The sequence below is a fragment of the Ovis canadensis genome, chromosome 2, assembly GCF_042477335.2.
Source record: "Ovis canadensis isolate MfBH-ARS-UI-01 breed Bighorn chromosome 2, ARS-UI_OviCan_v2, whole genome shotgun sequence".
NCBI lineage: Eukaryota > Metazoa > Chordata > Mammalia > Artiodactyla > Bovidae > Ovis > Ovis canadensis.
The window spans coordinates 97,847,386-97,873,631 of NC_091246.1; the positions used below are offsets into that span (position 1 = coordinate 97,847,386).

General features: G+C 37.7%; 1 protein-coding gene across 1 annotated transcript in view; it reads right to left on the bottom strand.

Moving 5' to 3' along the window:
• The window catches only part of LINGO2 (leucine rich repeat and Ig domain containing 2), a 1,426,386-nt gene that overhangs the window by 587,088 nt on the left and 813,052 nt on the right, over window positions 1–26,246 (bottom strand). Inside the window, exon 4 of the mRNA XM_069574164.1 lies at window positions 18,252–18,332. The gene's annotated coding sequence lies outside the window, so the exon portion shown is untranslated. The remainder of the gene's footprint in view (window positions 1–18,251; window positions 18,333–26,246) is intronic.

The following is a 26,246-nucleotide window of genomic DNA, read 5'->3' on the forward strand; positions in this document are numbered from 1 at the left end:
GCTGACTCTGGCTTCTCTATGATGACAGAACAAATTTTTAAGTCATTGAAGTCTTCTATATCAATGCTGAAATCATATTCAAAACAATGCATAATTCCCTAAATACCATAAAGTGCACTCACTCCTTCAAAAGTGAGGTGATATCACTGCTCTTAGTTTGAATAAACAGGTGAATAAAACCAGAATGAAATTGAAGTAAACAATATTATTTGATATTATTATTTTTAATGAGTAGAAACTGTCTGATCTACTGAAACTTCTTTTTGAAGACTAGTTCAACAGGGTACTTACTGGCATCATATAATACAAATAAAAGTCATGTAGTAAGTTAGTTTTTTACTTTGGAATGGCAATCTTGTATTACATTCAAAAAGCATTTGGATCAAAAGTTTAAAAAAAAAATCAAACAGGAAACTAGGAAGTTCCAAGTTTCTATTCCTCTGCAAGAGGAAATAACAATTACACATTAGTTGAAAGAATCTTATGAAAACTCTGGAAATCAGTCAATGATACAGTAACCAAGCAAATGCTTAATCAAGGAAAGGCACATTCAAATCAGTAGGGAATTTTGTGGTGATTTTACTCACTCTTGTCCCATTCCCTCGTGGGTATAGCCTTACATAGTCAGGAAGAAGTGACCCGATTCCTATTTCCCTGCCTCAAGCTAGAATGAGCAGAGTAGAATATACTTGCAAAGTTCTAACCTGTCTGCACTCTGACAAAATAATTTCTGTCTCACCTGACTCAGAGCTTAGACGGGGAAGAGCAACAAAGTTTAGATTTCAGGTTAGAAGCCATGTGAAGCGTGGCAGGCCTATAAAACTGCAGGGGCCCTGCAGCTTCACAGAAGCCTGAGATAAGGTGACAGGCGGAAAAATATCATAGGATATCTAAGACACTGAGAAGAAGCTGGAATAAGCCTCTTTGGGAAATTAAGGCCTTGAAAACAGTGACTAACATCAGAAATTACTGGACTAGGAAGCTCCAGGCTCTTATTCACCTACAGAAATATTAAATCAACAACTATAGATCGATGAAGATAGTTTTATGAAAGCTCTAAAGACAAATCAAAGATCTATAGTTTGGACGGACTAGTGTAGGGAAGAAAGTATATACACAAATACCCAGACAGGACACATGCCCAGAATAGGGCTGAGAAGGTCTCAACCTTTTACTGGTCTTATTAGTGATGGTCTTTTGTACAGAGACAGTCTGCAATCACTGGGAGAGAAGACGACTTCTTTTTCAAATGCCTGATTTTCAACAAAAGACCACAGGGATTTAAAGAAACAGAAATAAGCCCCATTACAAAAGGTTATCCTGGTGACTTTTTAAATCTTGACCTTATTTCTTTTGTACTTGGAAGTTTGTACCTTTGACCACCTTCATCCTCCTCTCCTTCCTTCCTCCTCTGGGAACCATACATCTGATCCAGCTAATCTCTAATAACATGGTTTCCTTTTACCAAAGCATGCCAGTTGACAACACAGTATCAAACCATGCACTTCCAAATTGTCTCAACAATGGAACAGCCAAGCTCTCACACAGTTTGGAAACTAATACTAGTGGAAGCAAAGGAACCATGATGCAGCCCACCAGAGGAAATGGCTGGTGGAGTGATGGAGCTGCCACACAGGCTGCATGGGTGAGAGCCCTAGGCACTTTGTCCAAATCCTGCTGCCCTCCTGGATCACTTTCATGCCTACTACCCAGTGCCATCCCCAGTTTCAAATGGTTGGACAAATAGTTTTCCCAACTCAGAAATGGACAGTGCAATCATTCCTCTGCAATAAATTCTAAACAGCACGATTTAGCTGTGATTCTACAGTCATTAGATTGCTTTGTACCCAATGAAACAAGACAAAATGGATAAATGGTAATTCTTTAATTGGCTAATGGGAAATTAAAAGTTGGATAAAACTGATAGGTTCAATTTTCATCAGCAGATAATTGTTATTAGAAATAATATCCTAGAGGTCAAAATTTTAATCTTTCATCTTAAAACAGGTTTATAAAAAAGGGAGGAGGAAGAATATAGAGAAATGGGAATAACAGGACCATCCAGCAATGAAAAACTGCAATATAAAATCATGCTTGTTTCTTTAACTGTTATTCTTAATTGTGGAAAAAATACCCATGAAACAAACATGATCATCGTAACCATTTTTGTCCACAGTTCATTTTTAAGTCTCTAGTGGCATTAACTACATTCACATTGTTGTGAAGCCATCACCACCATGTATCTGCAGAACTCTTTTCCTCTTGGAAATCTGAACTCCTAAACCCATTCAATGATAACACCTCATGCACCTGGAGTCGTTTTTTGCAACAACTAGAAAAAATGCTGTTTCTTGTTGAAAAGAAAAGGTACAAACTCCCCCTTTTTATTGAAGCATAGTTGCTGTATGTTATAGGTATGTGTGCACGGGTGTTAAGTCTCTTCAGTTGTGTCCGACTCTTCATGACCTATGGATTGTTGCCTGCCAGGCTCCTCTGTCCATGGGATTCTCCAGGCAAGAATAGTGGAGTGGGTTTCCATGCCCTCCTCCAGGAGATCTTCCCAACCCAGGGATTGAATTTGCATCTCCTACAGCTTTTCATTGCAGGCAGATTCTTTACTATCGAGCCACTGGGGAAGCCCGAGTTACAGGGATACAATAGAGTGATCCATGGTTTTTAAATCTATAGTTATTATAAAGTATTGACTATATCCCCTATGTTATATAATATCCTTGTAGCTTACTTTATATATAAGAATTGAGCCTCTTAATGTCTTTATTCCTCTCCACTCTCCCTCTCCCCACTGGTAACCATTAGTTTGCAGTTTGTTTTCTGTATCTGTGAGTCTGTTTGATTTTTGTTGTATTCACTGGTTTGTTGTATTTTTCAGATTCCACATATAAGTGATATTATACGGTATGTCTTTCTATGTCTGATTTATTTCCCTTGGAATAATATACTCCAAGCCTTTTCCTATTGTTGCAAGTGGGAAAATTTCATTATTTTTATGGCTGAGTGGTATTCCAGTATTCCACAATATCACACACACACACACACAGAGACACTTAGGTTGCTTCCATATCTTGGAACTTCTAAATAATGCTTCTATGAACATTGGGGTGATGTATCTTTTTGAAGAAGTTGAATTTTCTGGGAGCATTTGCTTGTTTGCTTATTTTGGATATATACCCAGAACTGCAATTGCTGGTTTATATTGTAGTTCTAGTTTTCTGTTTTTGAGAAAGCTCCATACAGTTTTACCTGCCAGCTGTACCAATTTACATTCTCACCAGCAGTGTATGAAGTTTCTGTTTATTCCATATCCTCATCAACAATTGTTATTTTTGCTCTATTTGATGGTAGCTGGTCTGATGAGTGTGAGGTGATATCTCATTGTGGTTTTGATTTGCAAATCCCTGATGATTAGTGTTGTTGAGCATCTTTTTAAGTGCCCGTTGGCCACCTGCATTTCCGCTTTGGAAAAATGTCTATTCAGGTCTTCTTTTGGCTATTTTTTTTATATTAAGTTAGTTGTATGAGCTGTTTATACATGCTGAATATTAACCCCTTATCAATCATATCATTTGCAAATATTTTCCCAAGGCAAACCATTCAATATCACAGTAATCCAAGTCTATGCCCGACCAGTAATGCTGAAGAAGCTGAAGTTGAATGGTTCCATGAAGACCTACAAGACCTTTTAGAACTAACACCCTCAAAAGATGTCCTTTTCATTATAGGGAACTGGAATGTAAAAGTAGGAAGTCAAGAAACACCTGAACTAACAGGCAAATTTGGCCTTGGACTACAGAATGAAGCAGGGCAAAGGCTAATAGAGTTTCGCCAAGACAACACAGTAGTCATAGCAAACACCCTCTTCCAACAACACAAGAGAATACTCTACACATGGACATCATCAGATGGTCAATACCGAAATCAGACTGATTATATTCTTTGCAGCCAAAGATGGAGAAGCTCTATACAGTCAGCAAAAACAATAGTGGGAGCTGACTGTGGCTCAGATCATGAAATCTTTCTTGCCAAATTCAGACTGAAACTGAAGAAAGCAGGGGAAACCACTAGACCATTTAGGTATGACCTAAATCAAATCCCTTATGATTATACAGTGGAAGCGAAAAATAGATTTAAGGGACTAGATCTGATATATAGAGTGCTTGATGATCTATGGACAGAGGTTTGTGACATTGTACAGGAGACAGGGATCAAGACCATCCCCATGGAAAAATGCAAAAGAAGCAAAATGGCTGTCTGGGGAGGCCTTACAAATACCTGTGAAAAGAAGAGAAGCAAAAAGCAAAGGAGAAAAGGAAAGATATAAGCATCTGAATGCAGAGTTCCAAAGAATACCAAAAAGAGATAAGAAAGCCTTCCTCAGCAATCAATGCAAAGAAATAGAGGAAAACAACAGAATGGGGAAGACTAGAGATGTTTTCAAGAAAATTAGAGATACCAAGGGAACATTTCATGCAAAGATGGACTCAATAAAGGACAGAAATGGTATGGACCTAACAGAAGCAGAAGATATTAAGAGGTGGCAAGAATACACAGAAGAACTGTACAAAAAATATCTTCATGACACAGATAATCAGGATGGTATGATCACTCACCTAGAGCCAATCATCCTGGAAAGTGAAGTCAAGTGGGCCTTAGAAAGCATCACTATGGACAAAGCTAGTGGGTGATGGAATTCCAGTTGAGCTGTTTCAAATCCTGAAAGATGATGCTGTGAATGTGCTGCACTCAATATGTCAACAGATTCGGAAAACTCAGCAGTGGCCACAGGACTGGAAACGGTCAGTTTTCATTCCAATTCCAAAGAAAGGCAATGCCAAAGAATGCTCAAACTACCACACAATTGTACTCATCTCACACGCCAGTAAAGTAATGCTCAAAATTCTCCAAGCCAGGCTTCAGCAATACGTGAACTATGAACTTCCAGATGGTCAAGCTGGTTTTAGAAAAGTCAGAGGAACCAGAGATCAAATTGCCAACATCTGCTGGATCATCGAAAAAGCAAGAGAGTTCCAGAAAAACATAAATTTCTGCTTTATTGACTATGCCAAAGCCTTTGACTGTGTGGATCACAATAAACTGTGGAAAATTCTGAAAGAGATGGGAATACCAGACCAACTGACCTGCCTCTTGAGAAACCTATATGCAGGTCAGGAAGCAACAGTTAGAACTGGACATGGAACAACAGATTGGTTCCAATTAGGAAAAGGAGTCCGTCAAGGCTGTGTATTGTCACTCTGTCTATTAACTTATATGCAGAGTACATCATGAGAAATGCTGGGCTGGAAGAAACACAAGCTGGAATCAAGATTGCCAGGAGAAATATCAGTAAACTCAGATATGCAGATGACGCCACCCTTAAGGCAGAAAATGAAGAGGAACTAAAAAGCCTCTTGATGAAAGTGAAGGAGGAGAGTGAAAAAGTTGGCTTAAAGCTCAACATTCAGAAAACAAAGATCATGGCATCTGGTCCCATCACTTCATGGGAAATAGATGAGGAAACAGTATAAACAGTGTCAGACTTTATTTTGGGGGGCTCCAAAATCCCTGCAGATGGTGATTGCAGCCATGAAATTAAAAGACGCTTACTGCTTGGAAAGAAAGTTATGACCAACCTAGATGGCATATTGAAAAGCAGAGACATTACTTTGCCAACAAAGGTCCATCTAGTCAAGGCTATGGTTTTTCCATTAGTCAGGTATGGATGTGAGAGTTGAACTGTAACGAAAGCTGAGTGCCGAAGCATTGATGCTTTTGAACCGTGACGTGGCAGAAGACTCTTGAGAGTCCCTTGGACTGCAAGGAGATCCAACCAGTCCATTCTAAAGGAGATCAGCCCTGGGATTTCTTTGCAAGGAATGATGCTAAAGCTGAAAATCCAGCACTTTGGCCACCTCATGGGAAGAGTTGAGTCATTGGAAAAGACTCGGATGCTGGAAGGGATTGGGGGCAGGAGGAGAAGGGGACAACAGAGGATGAGGTGGCTGGGAGTTGGTGATGGACAGGGAGCCCTGGCGTGCTGCGTTTCATGGGTCACAAAGAGTCGGCCACAACTGATCTACTGAACTGAACTGAACTGAGGCTGTATTTTCAATTTATTGATAGTTCCCTTTGCCGTACAAAAGTTTTTAAGTTTAATTAGGTCTCATTTTTGCTTTTATTTCCTTTGCTTTAGGAGGCAGATGAAAAAATACTGCTATGATTTATGTCATAAATCATAGCATGTGCTGCCTATGTTTTACGTTAGGAGTTTTAAAGAATCCTGTATCACATTTATCCTTCTAATCCATTTTTACTTTATTTTTGTATATGGTATTAGAGAATGTTCTAAATTCATGGATTTACATGATGATGTCCAGCTTTTCCAACACCTCTTGCTGAGGAGACTGTGTTTTTTTACTAAAGTAAATTCTGTCTCCCCTGTCTTAGAATAATTGTTAAGAATCAGATGGTTTCATTCCTTAGTTCTCTATTTTGTTCCATTTATCTATATATCTGTTTTTGTGTCATTACCCTACTATTTTGATTTCTGTAACTTTGTAGTATAATCTGAAGCCAGGAACTCTGATTCCTCTGGCTCTGTTCTTTCTGAAGACTGTTGGCTATTTGGGATCTTTTGTCTTTTCATTCAATTTTTAGAATAATTTGTTCTGGTTTTGTGAAAAATTCCATTGATATATTGATGGAGACTGCCTTGCACCTGTTGATAGCCTTGAGAGCTATGATCATTTTAACAATAGTAATTTTTCCAGTGCAACAGCATGCTTTCTATCTGTTTGTATCATCTTCAATTTCTTTTATCAGTGTGACACAACTTACCAAGTGAAGGTCTTTTATCTCCTTAGGCAGGGTTTATGGCTAGATATCTTACTCTTTTTGATGCCATGGTAAATAGGATCATTTCCTTATCTTTCTGACAGTTCATTGTTAGGGCATAGGAATGTGTACGGAATATTTTAAAATTTTAATGACATTACACACCACTGTTTCAAGGAGAAAACATGATTCAGAGGAGGCACAAAATTGCAGTTTCATAACTGATCCTGACAACAACTCAAGTAAATTGGGGTCTGCATTAGATGTAAAACTACAGGCAATTTCAGACTCCTTTATTTACAACTATGTAAACAGCACAGTTCTGTTTGTCAAAACCTCTATTCTGACAATGTCATCATGGATGAAGAAAGCTAGGTAGGCAGCTAATGCACACAATTCTTCCTTGAAATAACACAATAAGAATTCTAAATGAAAATTAGAACAGAGGCCAACATCAAATATGAGATACCTAGCTTTAAGAACAAATTTCTGTGTATTTAATTTTGTATCCTAAACCTATTAAATACATTGATTGGCTCTAGTAGTTTTCTGGGGTATTTCTAGAATTTTCTAAGTGTAGTATCATGTCACCTGCAAACACTGACAATTTTAATTCTTCCTTTCCAATTTGGGTTCCTTTTCTTTTTTGTCTGATTGCTGTGGACAGGAATTGTAAGTCTATCCTGAATAAAAGTGGCCAGGGTAGACATCCGTATCTTTTTTTTCTGATCTTAGGGGAAATGCTTTCAGCTTTTCACCATGATGTAAGCTGTGCTCTATCATATATGGTCTTTATTATGCTGAGGTATTTTTCCTCTATGCTCGTTTAATGAAGAGGTTTCTTTCTTTCTTTCTTTCTTTTTTAACCATAAATGGATGCTGAATTTTGTCAAAAGAATTTTACCCTTATTGCAATGTCATATGTCTTTTATTGTTCAATTTATTAAAGTGGTAAATCTCATTGATCGATTTGCCGTATTGAAAAGTCTTTGCATCCTTGGGATAAATCCAACTTGATCGTGGTGTATGATCCTTTTAACATATTGTTGGATTTGGATTGCCAATATTTGGATGAGGATTTTTACACCATGGTCATCAGTAATATTTTGTTGCTATTTAGTTGATAAGTCATGTCCAACTCTTTTGCAATACCACATAACATTGCCTGCCAGGCTCCTCTGTCCATGGGATTTCCCAGGTAAGAATATTGGAATGGGTTGCCATTTCATTCTCCAGGGTATCTTCCCAACCCAGGAAATGAACACATGTCTCCTGCATTGGCAAGTGGATTTTTTACCACTAAGCCTCCTGGCAAGCCCTTGTATTTATGTATGTGTGTACGTGTGTGTGTATGTGTGTGTGTGTGTGTGTGTGTGTAGAGAGAGAGAGAGAAATAGAGAAAGGGAGGGAGGGTAAAGGAAAGAAGGAGAAAGTGGGTGTTTCCCAGCTGAAAGCAGCAAGATACACATTCTTCTCAAGGGCACATGGGACATTCTTTAGGTTATATCACATGCTAAGCCACACAATGAACCTCCATAAATGTTTTTAAAAAATTGAAATCATCTCAAACATCTTTTCTGATTATAACACTATGAGACTAGAAATCAATTACAGGAAAAAGCTGAAAAAATTAAAAAAAAAACATGTGGACGTTAAATAATACCTATTAAACAATAATGGATCACTAAAGACATCAAAAAGGAAATAAAAAAATACCTACAGACAAATGAAAACAAAGATGTGATGATCCAAAACCTACGGAATGCAGTAAAAGCAGTTCTAAGAGAGAAGTTTATGGTGATACAAGCTTATCTCAGAAAACAAGCAAAATTGCAAAGAAGCAGCCTATCCTTATACCTAAAGGAAGTAGAGAAAGAAGAACAAATGCCTCAAGTTGGTAGAAGGAAAGAAATTATAAAGAGCAGAAATGAATGAAACAGATTTTTTTAAAAAGACAGAAAAGATCAATGAAACTAAAAGCTTGTTCTTTATTCTTTTTTTTTAGTTTTTATTTTTTTAATTTTAAAATCTTTAATTCTTACATGCGTTCCCAAACATGAACCCCCTCCCACCTCCCTCCCCATAACATCTCTGTGGGTCATCCCCATGCACCAGCCCCAAGCATGCTGTATCCTGCGTCAGACATAGACTGGCGATTCAATTCTTACATGACCCAGCAATCCCACTGCTGGGCATACACACCGAGGAAACCAGAATGGAAAGAGACACATGCACCCCAATGTTCATCGCAGCACTGTTTATAATAGCCAGGACATGGAAACAACCTAGATGTCCATCAGCAGATGAATGGATAAGAAAGCTGTGGTACATATACACAATGGAGTATTACTCAGCCGTTAAAAAGAATTCATTTGAATCAGTTCTGATGAGATGGATGAAACTGGAGCCGATTATACAGAGTGAAGTAAGCCAGAAAGAAAAACACCAATACAGTATACTAACACATATATATGGAATTTAGGAAGATGGCAATGACGACCCTTTATGCAAGATAGGAAAAAAGACACAGATGTGTATAACAGACTTTTGGACTCAGAGGGAGAGGGAGAGGGTGGGATGATTTGGGAGAATGGCATTCTAACATGTATACTATCATGTAAGAAAAGCTTGTTCTTTAAAAAGACAAACTAAATTTATAACCCTTTAACCTGACTCATCAAGAAAAAAGGGAGAGGACCCAAATCAATAAATTCAGAAATGAAAAGGACAAGTTACAGCTGACACTACGGAAGTACAAAAGACCAGAAGGGACTGCTATGAACTACATGCCGATAAAACAGACAGCTTAGAAGAAATGGACAAATTCTTAGTCATGTGCGTACTATTTCCCAAGAGTGAACAAGGAAGAACTAGAGAATACAGACAGACAAATTACCAGTAATTAAATTGAATCAGTAATTTAAAAATTCCCAACAAACAAAAGTCCAGGACCAGAGGACTTCACAAGGGAATTCTACCAAACATTTAGAGAACTTAGCATCTATTCTCAAACTATTCCAAAGAATTGTAGAGGAAGGGACAGTTCAAGTCCTTTTATCACTGTGATACTAAAACAAGACAAAAATATCAGAAAAATAAAATTACAGCCTAATATCACTGATGAGGCTTCCCTGGTGGCTTGGTGGATCAGCCTGCAAATAAATAGCACTTATATATACATGCTATTGTTTTAAATTTCTGATTTCTGAGTTTCAAATGCATTTTAACAACTGTGCATTTGTACCCTCCTCTCACAATTACTGTTTTCGATATTAAGCTTTGCATCTAATTGCTTTTTGTAAACCTTAATTGCTTACTGTGGATAGGGAATTTTACTATTGTCTTTTACCCTTACTGCTAATGATTTCCTCCGTTTACTGTATGCTTGCTTTAACCAATGAGGTTTTTAATTTTGTAATTTTCATGTGTCTATTTGTGGCCTTTTCTGCCTAGACGAGTTCCTTTAGTATTTTGTCGTAAAGTTGGTTTGGTTTTGCTGTGCTCTTTTACCTTTTTCTTGTCTGTAACACTTTTATTCTCTCCATCAAATCTGAAGGAAAGCCTTGCTGGGTAGAGTATTTTTGGTTACATATATATTGAGAGTCCCTTGGACTGCAAGGAGATCCAACCAGTCAACCCTAAAGGAAATCAGTCCTGACTATTCACTGGAAGGACTGAGGCTGAAGCTGAAACTCCAATATTTTGGCCACCCAATGCAAAGAACTGACTCATTGGAAAAGACCCTGATGCTGGGAAAGATTGAAGGCAGGAGGAGAAAGGGACGACAGAAGAGATGGTTGGATGGCATCACCAACTCAATGGACATGAGTTTGAGCAAGCTCCAGGAGTTGGTGATGGGCAGGGAAATCTGGTGTGCTGCAGTCCATGAGGTCACAAAAGAGTCGGACACGACTGAGTGACTGAACTGATATATATATATACAGTTTTCCCCTTTCATCACTTTAAATATCTCATGTCATTCCCTTCTAGCCTGCAGTTTCTGCTCAAAAGTCAGCTGATTGCCTTACGAGAGTTCCTTTTATGTTACTTGTTACCTTATGCTTGCTGCTTTTAGTATTTTTGTTCTAATGTTTGCTATTTTAATTACAATCTGCCTAGGTTTATTCCTCTTTCAGTAAATACTGCATGGAACTCTCTGTCCTTCTTGAAGTAGGATGACTATTTCCTTCAAATAGTTTCTCAGTCGCCTTCTCTCCCTATTCTCCTTCTGAGACCCCTGTAGTGAGAATATTAGTGTGCTTGACCCAGAAGTCTCTTAAAACTATTCTCATTTCTTTTAATTCTTTTTTCTTTCTTCTGTTCTGCTTCAGTAATTTCCACTACTCTGTTTTCAGCTGGCTCATCCATTCCTCTGTATCATTTAATCTACTTACTAGTCATCCTTCTAGTGTATATTTTCATTCATTTATTGTACTCCTCACCTCTGTTTGGCTCTTTATATTTTCTAACTGTGAATAATTTTTAACTTCTCACTCTGCATCCATTTCTCCTCTTCTGAGAGAGAAGAATAGATCATCTTCATGATCATTATTCTGGACTCCTTCTCAGGTAGATTACCTATGTTCAGTTTACTTAGTTCTTCTTGGGTTTTATCTGGTCCTTATGTGGAACATGTTCCTCTGCCACTTCATTTTGCCTAAGTTGCTATTTGTCTCTTTCTGTATTTGGTAGGTTAGATATGTTTCCCAATCTTGGAGAAATAGCATAATGTAGGAAACATTCCATGCACCCCAGCAGCACACTTCTCTCTCGCCACACAAAATGTATGCTCTAGAGTCTCCCCTCCTGAGGGCTGCCTGTGTCCTGTTGTGGTGAGCAGACTATGTCAGCAGTCTGGTAGGCTTGACTTACTCCTGGTTTGGTTTGTTGCTAGGCCCTGCCATGTGTGAAGGCTATTGGCTACTGGTTGGTACCACTTGGTCATGGGAAGCTGACTGCAGAACCCCAGTGGCCCCCAGGGGTTACTACTGGCTGACTGCTGGATGGATTCGGGGTCTGGAAGATCCACGGCTCTTCTCCACTCACTGGTAGATTATGCCAGGTTCTGGGGTTAGTGCTACACTGCTGGCAGGCAGCACAATGTCCTGAAACATGTTTGCAGGGGCCAAAGCTGTTGTCCTGAAGTTTGTGTTGGCCTGCTAGTGGACAGGGCAGGCCCCAGATATTCCCAGGGCATGATCTGGCATGCTGAGGACAGGATGAGTCCACAGGCTGTATGATTTAGTTTCCCTGCACGTGGAGTCTACCTCTTAGTATGTGAGGCTAGTCAAGTCTAGAGCAGGCTTCCTGAGAGCTGAATCAGAGCCCAAGTGATTCTGGGACTAATCTCTGCCTACTCATGAATGGAGCTTGTTCTTGGGCCCTCTGATAGGCAGGATCATGCTCCAGGTTGCAGGGGGCTCAGGAGGACTTTAGGCAGACTGCTGGCTGATGGGTGGGGCTGTGACCTCATCTCATGAGTTGCTTGGCCTGAGAGGCTACAGTACTAGCACATACTGGCTATTGGGTGGGCGCATGTTTTGGTGCTAAGGAGCTAGTACGAGGCTCCACTAACTGTCTACAATGGTGCCTGTCAACACCAGTGTCCACGTGGCAGAAGAATCTCTAAAAATTGCTGCCAGTGTCTATGTCACACCTGCCACTTCCCCTGCCTCTTCAGGAGTCTCTCCAAGACAGCAGTAGTTTTGTGTGGTTTTGTAGGTTCCCTTTAAGAGTGAAGTCTCTATTTCCTTCAGTCTTGTGGGATTCCCCAAATTAAATACCACTGGCCTTCCAAGCCAAATGCTCTGAGGGCTCATTTTCCCAGTGCAGGACTCCTAGGTAGGGGAACCTGATGTGAGGTTCAGAACTCTCACCCCTTTGGGAGAACCACTGTAGCATAATTATTCTCCAGGTTATGGGTCACCTGCCCATTGCTATGGGACTTGACGATATGGCAAGTTCACCTCTCCTATCCATCTCATTGTAGTTCCAAGTTTTTAGTTTTAGAAGATATTTTTCTGGTAGATTCTGGCTTCCCTGGTGGCTCAGACAGTAAAGAATGTGCTTGCAATGCAGGAGTTTGATCCCTGGGTCAGGAAGATCCTCTAGAGAAGGGAATGGCTATCTACTCCAGTATTCTCACCTGGAGAATTCCAGGGACAGAGGAGCCTGGAGGGCTACAGGCAGTCCGGTCTCAAAGAATTGGACAAAACTGAGCTTCTAACACTTTCACTTTTTTCCTGGCCTTTTAAATTGACGGTTGTTCTGCAAATAGTTGTTGTTTTGGTGTGCTCTGGAGAGGAGGTGAGCTTAGGGCCTTGCTACTCTGCCATCTGGGTCAATCTCTCAATAAGCTGAATTTTAAAGCTGGATGATATTGCCAGGGACGCATACATTTAAAGACATGTTTTTATACAGTTTTTCATTCTCTACTGTAGAGGAATTTTAGATCCCTGTAGACTGAATGTTCATTCAGTGAAGGTTAATAAAGTTACCACCTTTCTTTATACTTCTTCTAAATTTCCACTTGCCTGTTAATTTTGGGGTATCTAGGGAATTGTTCATCTGAGGTAGCAAAGACAGTCTTCTCAGTCACTATGGAAATGCTAATTAAAACTATAATTAGATACCACAACACATTCACCAGAGTGCTAAAATAAAAGTTTCTTATAATTTAAAGTGTTGATAAAGAGGTGAAGCAAGTAGAACTCTTATATGCTGTCAGTGGGAAAGCGAATTAGCACACCAGTTTGGGAAAGATGCAGTATCTACTAAAAATGAACATATTTGCAACATATAATTAATAACATATCCAATAGAAATGTGCATATCCATGTCCTCAAAGACAAGAATGTAAGAGCCCAAAGTGGCCATGATAAAATAGTATAGAGCATTGAAAGGTAAATTATCACTGCTACACATAGAAGTCTCACATAAGTAGCATTGAGAACAAGAGGCCACACCACAAAATATGTACAAATTCTATCACTCTGTTTATGTAAAACTCAAAGAAAGGTGAAATAACTAATGGCATTTGAATTTATGAAAATTGCTCTTATTGAGGATTGGGATTTGTAATTTTGAAAGAAAAAGAGCACCTTCAACCATATTGATTTTGTTCTGTTTCTTAATTTGAATGGCCAACACACATGTCTGTTGGTTTTGTGATAATTTATTGAGCTGTTCACTCATAATTTGTGCACTAAGCATATTTAACAAAAATCTTTAATCAATTATATATGATTATACCATATGCCAGATAACATATATGATATTAAAATAGAAAAATAAAAAGCACTTAATTATTCCATTGATACATAGACTTCAAGTCTTTTTTTTCTATATGAATATTCATACATGGGCACTTATTTAGCATTGATAGTTTTTCTAATAGAAATTATCAAAATTGTTTAACAAAAATAAGAAAATCTGAGTAGACCAAGCTTCTATGGTCTTGGAAGCATTAAACATTAAAAAATAATCTACTAGTTCCAAAATAACCTTTCATATTAATTTACCACTAAATTTTCCTAACTTTTAAAAAATATAGAATTCCCACACAATATTAAAAATATCTCATATCTTACCAAGTAAATTTGAGAGGGATAAGACATGCTTTTCATTTTTTTTTTCCTTGAGCAACACTTCTTTCCCTTGTGATTCATTGATTAGGACTTCTTTTTATTTGTTTCCTCTCTTTTCATGATTAATTACCATGTTTTATTTGTTTGCCATATTAGTCATTATTTTTTTTTCCTCATAATTTTCATTGTCCTTATCTTCTGCATTCTAAAAGTGCTTCTTCGGTCTGCTTTCCATAAATCTAATTATGTTAGTTGTTACCTACAAAAGTGAGTGAAAGTTGCTCAGTCATGTCTGTTTCTTTGTGACCCCATGGACTATACAGTCACAAAGAATTCTCCAGGCTAGAAGACTGGAGTGGGTAGCTGTTCCCTTCTTCAGGGGATTTTCCCAACCCAGGAATAGAACCCAGATCTCCCACATTGCAGGTGGATTCTTTACCAACTGAGCCACCAGGGAAGCCCAAGAATACTGGAGTGGGTGGCTTGTTCCTTCTCCGGAGCAGATCTTTCTGACCCAGGAATTGAACTGGGGTCTCTGGCACTGCAGTCAGATTCTTTACCAGCTGAGCTACCAGGGAAGTCCCTTGCCTATGAAGGCCAATTTAATTCTTCTATTATATTTTCTGTTTCCTTTCAATCTTTTGCATTTCAACTTTCTCAATGTTAATGGCTTGTATTTCTAAGTTAATCAATGCATATGTTAAAAGGATAAAATAAAATTTTCTAAAATATCTGTCTGGTTTCATATTAACTCATTGATCTACACATGCTTTACCTCAGGTTTTCATTCCCCACATTAAAGTAATCATTATCAAGATCATGTTTGACTTTGATTGTGTTGTTGCTATTGCTTCTGTATTTGAGAATGTGAGAAAAATCCATTGAAGGGTAGTATTTCTCAACAGACAAGGCATAAGTTTGACCATTAGCCCTTGGTCCTACTGATAACTTGATATTTTTGTATAAAGCCTCTAAGCTTCACAGTTGAGTAGACTGTGAACAACCTCAGGCTTAAATTCCAATGAGTATCAGACATTCAAAGCCTCTGTTAGAATGCTAGGGAACCATCCTTTCTCCACACTCTGTCCTTCTCTGTTCATACACATACAAGTACTATTGCTATTACCACTAATCCCATTATCACCACATCTGCAAAACCTCTTTCTCCTTGGTTACAATGCATTTCCGTAAATCCTTCCTTCCTTTCTACCCTTTTCAGAGGGATCAGGAAAGATAATCCTAAAATAGATACAGATATGAAGGCACTGATTGAAGGGAGGTGTCAAGATATGGCTGCTTAACTCTTTAAGTCATACCAATCATGGATCTTTGAGTTAGGAGGCAGAAAGTAAGTGAGGAACACAGAGTCTCACTCTCTATTACTTAAGGCCATGGGCTTGCTCTACTTCAGACTGCAAATTTTAATTTAGCAATATGGAGTCTTCCCAGAAGCTAATAATAGATTGGTTGAAAGTCTCAGTTTTGAATTTTGTCATAAATTTTCATCTTTATCTGCACCCTTATAGCCATTTTAAGTTGCATTAAGGACTATTAATCTGGTAGAACTTCCAAACAACAACTGACATCTTAAACTGTGATTAAAAAACTAACCCATCAGCATCATTTGGAGAAAAATTCAATCTTCCTCTAATATTTACTCACAACCAAAAGTTATTCCTGAACATCTGTGCAATATTACTTTGACACAGATGGAAAAACAGTTATTAATAACATAGCACATGTAAACATTTGGATCCATCTCAGTAGAACTGAGAAAGCCACAAAACTGTCTTATGAAGTAAATTTTCATTGCTGACTCAGTGTTCATTTTACTTTGCCCCCAAAGTGCTGTAATCTTCTTTGGTTCTTCTTTGGTATTTTTTGAAATAAACAGGCAACATTTATTTTCAGACTTTTTTAGTGTAGTGGGGAGATGAATTCATTTACATTTCATAGCTGGCCCAGATCCACTTTATCTCTTAGAATTATACAAGGGCTATACACTGTTCAGGAAGTGACAAGGCCCAGCCTTCTAAATACAACTTAACTTCACGTTTCAAAGAAGAAATAAAATGGAAAAAGAAGGGGAAGAACCATACCATGAGAAAATCAGCAGCATATCAATTTTTTTCTAAGTCTTGGTTTCTTATAAATAAATCACCCCTATAAACTCTCAACTCTTTTTTAATGTTAATTGTTTTATATAATTCTTTCAAGATATTTTGTTATGGTCAAGTTTCTTTCAGTGACTGCCCGTGAACAATTTGAAATTCAATCTTTTGTCCCTTAGATTATAAAACAAGCTCCTTGCTGTATGCTGAGGCAATAGGAACAGCATGAAACGACATGGACTAGAAGACTGGATGTCTAGGAGTAAGCATTGTATTTCCCTCATATTAGCTCTACTGATGCTAGGATTTACTGCCTGGTCTACAGGTTAGTGCCAATCTACACATGGTAATTGGGCTGTATTATGGGAAGTGTGGGAACAGAGGACAAGCATTAGAAACTTTTATAGACATTCAGTAGTTTTATGTCTGCAAGATAATGACAAATGAGAATAAATATGTGGATATGTATATTTAACATGCCTTTTAGTCATTTCCTGGTAATAATTTTTTAGCAATTTTATAAAAGCATTCAGTCTATAAGGGATTTAAATGAATTAACAGTAACCCTTAAGCACAGTGTCTGAGAAGCACAGAGCTATATGCACATGGAATGTATTCAACATGCTGGACCTCAATTTTTCCATCTCTAAAAAATATGAGAAAAGATCCCAACTTTGTCTTCCATAGAGATTATATGGAAACTAGACAGAATTACTTATTCATAAATTATTTACAAGCTCTAAAGTTGAGAGCTGACTCACTGGAAAAGACCCTGATGCTGGGAAAGACTGAAGGCATGTGGAGAAAGGGGTGACTGAGGATGACATGATTAGGTGGCATCATCAACTCAAGGGATGAGTTTGAGTGAACCCTGGGAGATAGTGGAAGACAGGGAAGCCTGGACTGCTACAGACCACGGTGTCACAAAGAGTCAGACACAACTGAGCGACTGAACAACATAAAACTTTAGATAAGTATATGGCTGCTATGTTCTAAGTAATAATCACTTGGGAAACAGCACAGTATCTTAGCTAAAAGAAGCTTGGTATTGATTAGATGCCTGATAAATGTCTGTTGGCTTTATGCATAAATATAAGAACAGAAACTCAGGCATCAGACAGAACTGCGTTCAAACAATTGTCACAGGAGCAATGTGTGATTTAATGCAGGCCACACATCTTTCAAAAGCACAATTTCCCCATCAGCAAAATGAGAGTAATAATAGCTTCAAACTTAAGGGTTCTTGTGATATTCACTAAAGTAATGCAGTATTTAGCATTTAGTACTTGACACATGGAATGCATTCAATAAATATTAGTCCTATCTTTTATCTCCTCTTCTTTGCTAAGGAAATGCTCGACTGTTCATAAGCAATTTCTTACTTAATTTGTAGGAAAATATGACAAGGAAACAACCATAATCTCCATTTTAAAATGAGAAAATAAGACTGAAAGAATTGAGGAACTTTCGCAAAGTCACAAAGCTACTTTAAATCCCTGTCTGTCTATAACGGAAGTGGTGACTTTTCCCACCTAATACCAACTCCCTAAGGTATTCTAAGTAATGAGAATAAATTTCAGAGGCAATATTTTAGAAGCATTCTCATTTTTGTTTATAAGCTCTGAGGATATTTTGTGTGAGAAATGGCATCAGCAGATTTAATAATGCATAAAACAGACACCCATGAACCATCTCTTTCACTTACCAGTTTGACGCGTCGGTCTCCTCATGCTGGGACACTTTTAGTATACTGCTCTAAGTCTCTTTTCATAACCTTGTTTCAAGGCTGCCAAAACATGCAAAAAGAAAAATGATATTTGCTTCTGGAAGGACTTCCATATATTAGTGGCCAGAACAATAATACTTCAAATTTACATAGCATGTTTTATAAAGAGTTTAAAGAAACACAATAGGATTTAACCTTGTCACATGTTCGGTGTTTTGCATCTTGAAAGCAAATATATTATCATGCTTTACCCTGAAATTCTCAGAACATGACAAAGTATCTATCATCTAGGCATTCATTAAATTCTTTTTTTTGTTAAATAGTTGAAAGAAGGAAACTTATGTTCAAATAATTAATATATTTGAAGATTTTCAATCTTCTACTTCAGAAGGCAAAATGGTATTTTGTTATAATGTACTTGTCTGAAGAGAAGAAGAAAATAAGCCTGAAGGAGAAAGTATTTTTGGCTATGCCAATAAACCATTTCAAAGGATAAAATCTGACAATGAGGTCAACATGCAAGACACAGATTATTCTGCATAGTTTCAGTATTTAATAATTATTAGATGAAACTAAAAATCTATTATCAAAAATAATTACTACATATTTATACAGGAAATTTAAATTCAATGAATTCAAAGTGTGAATTTACTTTTGAAGTAATTATACATTTGAAAAAGGGAAATAAAATGTTCTTTTTAGATTTAGAATGTCTTTCCCATTGTCCTAATGCTACTTTCCAACTCTGCTCAACTCTCCTCTGCAATCCACAAAAAGAGAGAAGGATAAAGGAAAGAAAGATTAGTTGACCAAAAAAAAAACCCAAAAAACAGTAAATGCTATCCTAGGATAGTGTTTTTTAACTCAAAAACAAGTGTAATGAGATAAACTGTTTCTTAAAATAATTAATCACTGGTCTTCATAACTCATATTTTATACCATAATCTCTTTGATATTGTGACTTTTTTGACCAATAATAATAGTCATATCATATCATAATGGTGATGATTACTATTTTGTTGGTTACAATGTATCAGGAATTGACTTTTATCATTTCATAGGAATTGTCTAATTTAATATTTACAACAGCCCTATAAGGTAGGTAATATTAACCTCTCTATATTTTAAAGATGAGAGAACTCAGGCTCAGTTTTAGTAAATTAATGAAAAGCCACTGAGTGAGTGAGTGAAGTGACTCAGTCGTGTCCGACTCTTTGTGACCCCATAGACTGTAGCCTACCAGGCTCCTCCATCCATGGGATTTTCCAGGCAAGAGTACAGGAGTGGGTTGCCATTTGCTTCTCCAGAGGATCTTCCCGACCCAGGGATCGAACCCGGGCCTCCCGCATTGTAGACAGACGCTTTACCAACTGAGCCACAAGGGAAGCCCTACTAATAAATAATAAAGCAGGATTTGAGCCTTTCCCTGTATGACCTGTATGCAGGTCAGGAAGCAACAGTTAGAACTGGACATGGAACAACAGACTGGTTCCAAATAGGAAAAGGAGTATGTCAAGGCTGTATATTGTCAGCCTGCTTATTTAACTTATATGCAGAGTACATCATGAGAAATGCCAGACTGTATGAAGCTCAAGCTGGAATCAAGATTGCTGGGAGAAATATCTATAGCCTCAGATATGCAGATGACACTACCCTTTTGGTAGAAAGTAAAGAGGAACTAAAAACCCTCTTGATGAAAGTGAAAGAGGAGAGTGAAAAAGTTGGCTTAAAGCTCAACATTCAGAAAACGAAGATCATGGCATCTGGTCCCATCACTTCATGGCAAATAGATGGGGAAACAGTGGAAACAGTAGCTGACTTTATTTTTCTGGGCTTCAGAATCACTGCTGATAGTGACTAAAGCCATGAAATTAAAAGATGCTTACTCCTTGGAAGAAAAGTTAAGACCAACCTAGAGAGCATATTCAAAAGCAGAGACATTACTTTGTCAACAAAGGTCTGTCTAGTCAAGGCTATGGTTTTTCCAGTAGTCATGTACAGATGTGAGAGTTGTACACTCAAGAGTCAATATTTATCACAGGCTTAGGTTATACTGATGGTGCTCATCCACTGACTACATAGTGGGTCAGATTCAGATGATAGCTCCAGACGATTTAAAATTCAAGTCGTGTGTATATTTGTGTATACTATCCATGTGCAAAAATATTACAAAATAAATGAAAGTGAAAAGTGAAAGTGTTAGTTGCTCAGTCATACCCAATTATTTGGGAGCCCATGGACTGTAGCCTGCCAAGCTCCTCTGTCCATGGAATTCTCCAGGCAAGAATACTAGAGTGAGCAGCCATTCCCTTCTCCAGGGGATCTTCCTGCCCAGGGATCAAACTCATGTCTCCTGCATTGCAGGCAGATTCTTTATCATTTGAGCTACCAAGGAAGCCCAAAACTATTAATAATGGATTTTAAATTTACATTTTCTTCTTTTAAAAAGTGCCATTACTATGAGCTTAACAATACTAAATAAGCATATAGCAAACTTTACATACTTCTACTTTATTTTGTAATTTATTAATAATTATGAATAAATAAATATTTTACTTGCTTTCAAAAATGTGATCTCACTTAGTGCAGGCTCCCTTGAATTCAACAATATATGACAAAATAAATAAAATACTGCCTTTTTGTCACTGGTTAAGATTTTAGATGGGGAAACAGTGGAAACATGTCAGACTTTATTTTTGGGGGCTCCAAAATCACTGCAGATGGTGACCGCACCCATGAAATTAAAAGACGCTTACTCCTTGGAAGGAAAGTTATGACAAACCTAGATAGCATATTCAAAAGCAGAGACATTACTTTGCCAACAAAGGTCCGTCTAGTCAAGGCTATGGTTTTTCCAGGTGGTCATGTATGGATGGGAGAGTTGGACTGTGAAGAAAGCTGAGCGCTGAAGAATTGATGCTTTTGAACTGTGATGTTGGAGAAGACTCTTGAGAGTCCCTTGGACTGCAAGGAGATCCAACCCATTATTCTGAAGGAGATCAGTCCTGGGTGTTCTTTCGGAGGAATGATGCCAAAGTGGAATCTCCAGTACTTTGGCCACCTCATGAGAAGAGTTGACTCATTGGAAAAGACCCTGATGCTGGGAGGGATTGGGGGCAGGAGGAAAAGGGGACGACGGAGGATGAGATGGCTGGATGGCATCACCGACTCAATGGATGTGAGTTTGAGTGAACTCCGGGAGTTGGTGATGGACAGGGAGGCCTGCCGTGCTGTGGTTCATGGGTTCGCAATGAATCGGACACGACTGAGAGACTGAATGAACTGAAGATTTTAGTATTAATAATTTTTAGTTTCTTCTGTACTTTTTTCTATATTTCCAATATCTTTTACCTTACAGATTTTAGCTACCATTAATTTAGCCCTGTTGTACACCATGCTAGGTATATGTGTTTATATAATTTCATATAAAAATGTGATATCTTATTTAATTTATAAATGTATTAAGTAATGTTAATAATAACACTTATAATTTTTAGGTATTTACTAGTGGCTCAGATGGTAAAAAATCTTCCTGCAATCCAGGAGACCTGGGTTCTACCTCTGGGTTGGGAAGATCCCCTGGAGAAGGCCTGGCAATCTACTCCAGTATTCTTGCATAGAGAATCCCATGGACAGAAGAGCCTAGCGGGATACAGTGCAGAGGATCACACAGATTTGGACCTGACTGAAGAGACAGCGTGCATGCAATAGCCATGTAACATTCTAATGTTCTACATGTATTGATTCACTTAATCCTCATTAAAATAAGCTATTACTATGTTGAGTTTTTAAGGTACAGAAATTAGTTCAAGATTATATGACCTAAAAGTAGTAAAACTGAGATTCAAATTTAAGTACATTAGATTTTATTTTTATAATAAAGTAAAAGTTGATATTTTTTGAAGAATTAAGTAAATATCTTCCCTGATGGAAAATATTTTAGCATCCAATAGTATTGCAAGAGTAAACATAGGACTCAACCTCTATATTACATGTTTTATTAAAAGAAAATATTTACATTAAAATAAGAACTATTTGCAAGAGCACAGGAAAAGTCATTATAAACTTTACAGAATACTGATTCTAGTCCTCATTTCCAAAGCTTAGCAAGAGATTATTTCATTGCTAAATATTACTTTATTACTTGTGATGACTTCCTAAAAGTATGATTTTATCACTGTTGAAGGGATGAAGAAATATAACTAGATATTGAAAGATAGAAATTCAATAGTCATGCATGCATATAACAAGGATATGCTTATTTCTGACCTTTTCAGCTAATTTCCAAATAGCAATATTATCCATAAGCAGGTCTCCAAATTCCACTAAAGAAATAGCCACTATTGGGTATACCTACAATCACCATTTTAAGTACCATTATTGAAGCATATTTTACTTATGGAATCATACACACTCACACACATATAACCCATACAATGGAATTTTTTTGAAATTATGAGTATTGCATTTTGGAAAAACTTTAATAGGATTACTTCCAAAACATAATTTTAACAACAATAATAAATTATTCTTATCCAGTTTGAAAAATCAGAGAAGGAAATGGGCACCCACTCCACTATTCTTGCCTAGAGAATGCTGTGGACAGAGGAGCCTGGTGGGTTGCTGTCCACAGGGTCGCATAGAGTCGGACACGACTGAAGTGACTTAGCATGCATGCATGCATTGGTGAAGGAAACGGCAACCCACTCCAGTATTCTTCCCTGGAGAATCCCAGGGATGGACGAGCCTGGTGGGCTGCCATCTATGGGGTCGTGCAGAGTTGGACATGACTGAAGTGACTTAGCAGCAGTAGCAGCAGTTTGAAAGGGTGGGCTGCCATCTGTGGGGTCGTGCAGACTTGGACATGACTGAAGTGACTTAGCAGCAGCAGCAGCACTGCCAATGATTTTGCGTGAGGTTCTCTTAAAGTTCCAAAGAGTTGATATTATAATAATTGTTAAATTATAATGGTTTCTCTTACATTCACTACCAAATCAAAAACTCCTAACATAGAAAAGGCATGGTCTCTGCCCGATACAGTAATAAGGCTCATTTCTAAAAGAAATTTAAGAACTGGCCAGTTTTCATTTTCTTCATTAGTTCTGAGAGCCAACCTCTCATCTTCTTTGCCTGTATCTTCAAACGCTTTCTTCATCAAACTCTTTGTAAAGAAGCACATCTGTGCCTCCATAATACTGGGCACGATGACTCTGATTATAGTTCCAAATCAGTTATTCAGAAGTTATTCCTTTGAAAGTAGTTGTGGAATCATTCAGGAAATTCCTGGTGTAAGACCCAAGTACAGGGACAAAAATAGCAATTGTTTAGATAAACTTCAAAGAGTAGAAAAAAATCATATATATAAATGTGTTGTTGGGGTGGAGTAAGGTTCAATATCTAGGGAGAAAGTACTGTTAGGAGGGAGAATCCAAGAATTTTAATACCCTTGGGTTAATATTAGAATTTCTGACCGCCTCCTAACAGGCTTCTTCGGCCACCTGATGCGAAGAGCTGTTACATTAGCTCTTAGGAGAAACGGGTAGGAGAATGGATTAGGAGAAATGGGTAACAGAGGATGAGAGGGTTGGATGGCATCACCGACTCAATGGACCTGAATTTGAGTAGGCTTCGGGAGATGGTGAAGGAGAGGGGAGCCTGGCTTGGTGCAATCCATGGGGTCACAAAGTCAGACCAACTGAGTGACTGAACAACAACAAGCCTCTTAGATTTCAGCCACTTCACTATTCAATCTACATACTCCTAAAATGCCTCCATAGTTACTAACCAATATTTTTCTATTAATTTTCCTATTATTTATTTTTAATGTCCAAACTCATATGTCAGGCCTTGATGTTCTTCTATAATCTACAATTTGAAAGAAGGCAGATGGACTTTTCTGAAGAAACAAAGGATGTTGCTGCCATCCTTTAATCCATAATGCCAAAGGATTATAGCTCCCACCTCCTTACCTTTATTACTGCATCTGATTTTTGGCTGAGTCAATTGCCTCAACAATAGTGTTTCTCTCTTTTCCTGTATCAAGTCCTTAGCCAATTTCACCAGATTAAGTTCTCTAAATCAAAGCAAGAATCCTGTCAATCCTTTTCCAAAATGTTTTTAAGGCTCTTCTTTCTCTGCAGAATAAAAGGAGAGAATGAAGCCAATTTCAAACTCCTAAGTCTGGGCTCAAAGACTTCAACTATCTTTGACCTTTTCAGATTCATTTCTGCAAATGCATAATGCAGACATGCTTTGCAAACTGCAAAGATCTTCCCCATTGTGAGTAATTTCATTCTTAAAGTAAATCTGTGAAGGGAGACTCCTGAAACACAGAGATGTTGTAACTGCCTTGAGTCTTTGGTTAAACTGATAAATGGTGGAAACCAGGTTTACATCTTCTACCCTGAGTCCACACTGCAAACAATGTTTTTGTCATCGAAGTGAATGACTAATCACTTTTTGAAATACTTTGTTCTCCTTTCTCTGAATACAGACTTGTGCTGTTTTTCACCTGAAAAGATAGTGAGGTGTCAGAGTGAGAGTTCAGGCCTATCAAAGGTCATAAAGATCTATCAGGCACAGTTTGAGAAAGATTTTTACCTAGTCCTTAGAACTCTGCCAAGATAATTCTATCATCTGGTAGTAGCTTCCTAAGTTTACAGATACATCAAGTAAGAAGAATTAACCAGCTTCCAATGGGTTCCCCTGGTGGCTCAGTGGTAAAGAATCCTCCTGCCAATGCAGGGAATATGGGTTCGATACCTGCATCAGGAAGATCCCCCAAAGAAGGAAATGGTAACCCAATCCAGTATTCTTGCCTGGGAAAGCCCATGGATAGAGGAGCCTGCTGGACTATAGTCTGTGGGGTCTCAAAAGAGGTAGACACAACTTGGTGACTAAACAACAACAATATCAGCTTTACATTTTAAAATCTAAGAGTTTTGAAGTATCCAAATCTCCTTTGAGTTACACAAGTTTAGGACAGGTCGGTTCATTTACTATAATACAACTTTTCTTAGAACTGTTTCTCTTTAAATTTATTATCACCATTTATCTAAATATCTATACCATAGAGAATTTTACTGCTATTTCTATCTCCACAGCAATGGACTATTGATAAAGTGCTTTTCTGTATACTGCAGGCATTTTGGAAATAGCTCTCGGATCAAACTAAATGAGTTCCAGTATAAATACAGAACCTGAGACCTTGCAGATGGCACTTAGCAAGATATTGGTGTGACGGCTAGAAAGATGCAGCGTGACCCTCTGCAATTGATGTTTTGTATTGAGTGCAGGGTCTAATAAAATGAGTTCTATCATGGAACTTGTGTGTTCAATGAAATCTGTATTAAACCTACATATGAGCTTTGACTGCAGCTCAAGTGAAATTTTAAAAAAAAAAAAGATAAAAGATGAACTATAGCTGGAATGGTAGTTTGAGTCACATTCAAATCTCAAATTAATTGTTAAATATGTACTTTCTATTCTAATGAAGGTGAGAAGTAAAAGAATATTGCTGTATATATGTTGCCTCACAGTGAACATTATTTCAGTACACTGAAATATGACTTTACTTTGAAACCTCTGGCACATTTTACAGTTTGATTCATTCTCTAACACTTTCAGAGCTGTATTTCATTAAATTACACTTGTTTTATATAAGCTGCTCTGAATATCTACTGTTGACCTACAAAGATTGAGGAGATAAGGATTTACTTTAAACACACTCTACTTCCTTCATGCAGATCAATGCAGACAGCCTCCTAAAGAACTATATATTGTTTCACTGTTATAGGAAAAGGTTCACACACTGGTGAGTTAGGTAGAACTGAAGAGAACATCTCAGGATAACAGGCTCTGGACCTAGAGTATATTATACAGAGTGATGTAAGTCAGAAAGAGAAAAAGCAATTATCATATATTAATGCATATGTATATAATCTAGAAAAATGGTACTGTTGAACCTATTCCCAG